At 41.8% G+C, this 4,832-nt stretch overlaps 1 pseudogene; it reads right to left on the bottom strand.

Annotated features, from left to right (window-relative positions):
* Positions 1-646: 646 nt before the first annotated feature.
* LOC103090944 (40S ribosomal protein S8-like) overlaps positions 647-4,832 on the bottom strand; it is a 22,223-nt pseudogene continuing 18,037 nt past the window's right edge.

Below are 4,832 nucleotides of genomic sequence, written 5' to 3'. Positions count from 1 at the left end.
AAGGTTTAGAACTATTAATAAATGTTTGATGGGCTTCCCTGGTGACCCAGTGGTTAAGAATCTGCCTGCCAATGAAGGGGACATGGGTATGAGCCCTGGTCCGGGAAGATCCCACATGCCGTAGAGCAACTAAGCCTGTGCACCACAACTACTGAGCCCACATGCCTAGAGCCCATGCTCTACAACAAGAGAAGCCACCGCGATGAGAAGCCCGTGCATTGCAATGAAGAGTAGCCCCCACTCATCGCAACTAGAGAAAGCCCACTCACAGCAACAAAGACCCAACAGCCAAAAATAAATAAGTAAATTTATTTTTTAAAAAACTCTCAGCAAACTAGGAATAGAGAGGAACTTTCTCAACTTGATGAAGATGATCTACAAAAAACCTACAGCTAACATCATACCTATGGGTGAGAAACTCGAAGATTTCCTGCTAAGATCAGAAATGAGGCAAGGATGTCCCCTCTCACTGGTGCTTTTCAACATCATACTGAAAGCCTAGCTAATATGATAAGACAAGAAAAGGAAATAAAAATATTCAGATTGAGAAGGAAGAAATAAAACTTTCTGTGATCAAACAGTTTGGGGTTTCTTTTAGGACAATAAACACCTTTATTACATGAACTAAGATAGGAGGGAAGAGGATTTATTTGCCTTTCCGGGCCTTGATTTTCCTCAGATAGAACTCCAGCTCCTTTCCCTCTAGCACATAACCATCTGCTCTGCCACACTGTGCTGGTCTTGAAGCAATGCATGTAAGAAACTTGCCCTGCTGGAACTGCTCCTCTAGAAGACTGCTGATTTGGGCATTCTTTTTCCTTTCATCATATTTCTTCTGAATTTCTTTTTTGAACATTTTTTGTTTAAAATCACTTCCTCCTCAGGAGTCAGCCTGGCCCCCTTCTTGCGGCCCAGGGGCAGTGTATAGTGAGACTCGTACCACTGTTGGTACGTGTGCTGTCAATGAGCACGACGCAGTTCTTCACCAGGGTCTTAGTATGGACCAGTTCGTTGTTGGATGCATTATAGACAACATCAATGATCCTTGTCTTGCGTGTACAACACTCTGAGCCCCAGGAGAAGTTCCCAACTTCCAGCCTCAAGGCCCAGTACTTCTTGTCGCCTCCTCACACACAGACTGTGTGTATGCGGCGGGGGCCACTCCTGGTGTTGGCAACGGGGTGTCCCAGCTCATACTTCCACTTCTTGTGGTAGGGCTTTCTCTTGCCCCTAGTCTTGCAGCGCTTGTGCCAGTTGTCCTGAGAAATGCCTCCGTGTAGAAGTGGGGTCAGGAGCCTGAGCCAGGGAGCCTGCGGCCAGCCCACCTGCCCAGCACCCGGCCTCACGCTCAGCTCTCCAAGGTTGGCTCCCCCATGATCAAACAAACTTTGATCATATATGTAGAAAATCTGAAAGAATCAACATTAAAAAAAAAAAAACCTCCTGGAACTAATAAGTGATCCTGGTTGCAAGATACAAGGTTGCAGGATACAAGATGGATATTCAAAAGTCAATTGTTCTCTTACAATTAAAAAGTGGAATTTGAAATTAAAAATATAATATCATCGTGGAATCTAAAATATGGCACAAATAAACTTATCTATGAAACAGAAACAGATTCACAGACATAGAGAATAGACTTGTGGTTGCCAAGGGGAGAGGGGTGTGGAAGAGGGATGGAGTGGGAGTTCCGGGTTAGCAGCTACAAACTAGTATTTATAGAATGGATAAACAACAAAGTCTTACTTTATAGCACAGGGCACTATATTCAATATCCTGTGATAAACCATAATGAAAAAGAATATAAAAAAGAATGTATTTATATGTATAACTGAATCACTTTGCCGTACAGCAGAAATTAACACAACATTGTAAATCAACCATAATTCGATAAAAAGAAAAGAAAAAATCTAGTATCATTTACATTAGCACCCCCAAAAATAAAATAGGTATGAATCTAACAAAATATGTACTAGATTTTTATGAGAAAAATCTACAAAACTCTGATGAAAGAAATCAAAGAAGAACTAAATAAATGGAAAGATATTCCATGTTCATGGGTAGGAAGATACAATACTGTCACAATGTCAGTTCTTCCAAACTGGATTGTGATTCAACACAATCCCAATAAAAATCCCAACAAATTAATTTATGGACTTTAATAAACTGATTCTAAAGTTTCTATGGAAGGGTAAAAGACCCTGTTTGCACCTTGATTTGTCTGCTGAAAATGTGAACTAGTAAAAATGAAGTAACTGGAAAAAAAAATAGCCAACACAATACTGAAGGAAGAGAATAAAGTTAGAGGATTGACACTCCCCATCTTCAAGATTTACTACAAAGCTACAGTCATCAAGACAGTGTGGTATTGGTGGAAGAATAGACAAATAGAGTAACAGAAGAGAGTAGAAAGCCCAGAAACAGACCACATAAATGTAGTCAACTGATCTTTGACAAAGGAGCAAAGACAATACAATGGAGAAAAGAGTCTTTTCAACAAATGGTGCTGGAACAGCTGTACATCATATGCAAAATAAATGAATCTAGGGACTTCCTTGGTGGTACAGTGGTTAAGAATCCACCTGCCAATGCAGGGGACACAGGTTCGATACCTGGTCCAGGAAGATCCCACATGCTGCAGAGCAACTAAGCCCGTGTGCCACAACTACTGAGTCTGTGCTCTAGAGCCCGTGAGCCACAACTACTGAGCCCACGCACCACAACAACTGAAGCCCACGCACCATGCTCCACAATGAGAGAAGCCACCACAATGAGAAGCCCGTGCACTGCAACGAAGAGTAGCCCCCGCTTGCTGCAACTAGAGAAAGCCTGCACACAGCAACGAAGACCCAATGCAACCAAAAGTAAAATTAAATTAAAAAAAAATATTTAAAAAATGAATCTAGACACAGACTTTACACCCTCCACAAAAATTTACTCAAAATGGGGGGGCTTCCCTGGTGGTGCAGTGGTTGAGAGTCCGCCTGCCAATGCAGGGGACACGGGTTCGTGCCCCAGTCCGGGAAGATCCCACGTGCCGCGGAGCGGCTGGGCCCATGAGCCATGGCCGCTGAGCCTGAGCGTCCGGAGCCTGTGCTCCGCAACGGGAGAGGCCACAACAGTGAGAGGCCCGCGGACCGCAAAAAAAAAAAAAAAAAAAAAAAAATTTACTCAAAATGGATCGCAGACCTAAATGTAAAACAACAAAGCTATAAAACTCCTAGAGGGTAACACAGGAGACAAACTAGATGACCTTGGATATGGCAATGACTTACAAGAGACAACACTAAAGTCATGATCCATGAAATAAATAATGGATAATAATTTCATTTTAATTAATATTAAAAACCTCTGCTCTGCAAAAGACACTGTCAGAATGGAAAGACAGGCCACAGACAGGGAGAGAATATTTGCAAAAGACATATTGATAGAGGATTGTTATCCAAAATATACAAAGAATTCTTAAAAGTCAACAATAGAAAACTAACAATCCAACTTAAAAATGGTCCAAAGACATGAATAGACAATTTGCCAAAGAAGATATACAGATGGTAAACACACATATGAAAAGATGTTCCACATCATGTCATAGGGAAATGCAAATTAAAGCAAAAATGACATACCACTACACACCTATTAGATTGGCCAAAATCCAGAACACTGACAACACCAAATGCTGGTGAGGATGTAGAGCAACAGGAGTTCTCCTTCATTGGTGGTGAAAATTCAAAATGATGCAGTCACTTTGGAAGACTGGCAGCTTCTTACGAAACTAAACATACTCTTAGCAAATAATTCAGCAATCATGCTCTTTAGTATTTACACAAATGAGTTGAAAACTTATGTCCACACAAAAACATGCACATGAATGTTTATAGCAGACTTATTCATAATTACCAAAACTTGGAAGCAATCAAGATGTCCTTCACTAGGTGAATGAATAAAAAAAACTGCGGTATATCTAAACTATGGAATATTATTCAGCACTAAAAAAAAAGAACTATCAAGCTGTGAAAAGACATGGAGGATCCTTAAAAGTATATTACTAAGAGACTTCCCTGGTGGTCCAGTGGGTAAGACTCCACGCTCCCAACGCAGAGGGCCTGGGTTCAATCCATGGCTGGGGAACTAGATCCCATGTGCATGCCGCAATGAAGATCCTGCATGCCGCAACTAAGACCCAGAGCAACCAAAATAAATAAATAAAATTTTTTTTCTAAAAGTGTATTACTAAGTGAAAGAAGCCAATCTTAAAAGGCTGCATACTGTATTATTCTTTAGGGGAGGAAAACTTTTCCTTTCTTCCCTTCTAGGTTTCGTGGCTGGTTTAATAATTAGATATAAGATATTAACAGGAGAAAAATTTAATTTGTACATATGAGTGCTTGAAGGAATGTGAGACTCAAAGAAGTTACCAAAGCAGGCTGCTTCTTAACCTTTTAGACAAAGAAACAATTACTTGTGAAGATTTGACAAAACAAGGGGGTTTGGACTTGGGGTAGCAAATTAATGAAAAGAAACAAAATTTGTTTATAGAGCCTTCTCAGCCTTGAATTCCCTATCCCTGACAATAAGGATGATTTCTTGGGGTGGCCTAATCTGCTCTCCAATTCCAACTATATGACATTCTAAAAAAGGCAAAACTGGGCTTCCCTGGTGGCACAGTGGTTGGGAGTCCGCCTTCTGATGCAGGGGACACGGGTTCGTGCCCCGGTCCGGGAGGATCCCGCGTGCCACGGAGCGGCTGGGCCCGTGAGCCATGGCTGCTGGGCCTGCGTGTCCGGAGCCTGTGCTCCGTGACGGGAGAGGCCACAGCAGTGAGAGGCCCGCAT

The sequence above is a fragment of the Lipotes vexillifer genome, unplaced genomic scaffold (assembly GCF_000442215.2).
Source record: "Lipotes vexillifer unplaced genomic scaffold, Lipotes_vexillifer_v1.1 scaffold514, whole genome shotgun sequence".
Taxonomy (NCBI): Eukaryota; Metazoa; Chordata; class Mammalia; order Artiodactyla; family Lipotidae; genus Lipotes; species Lipotes vexillifer.
Note: the sequence above shows the minus strand (reverse complement) of the source record. Positions and strands in the feature narration are given on the sequence as shown.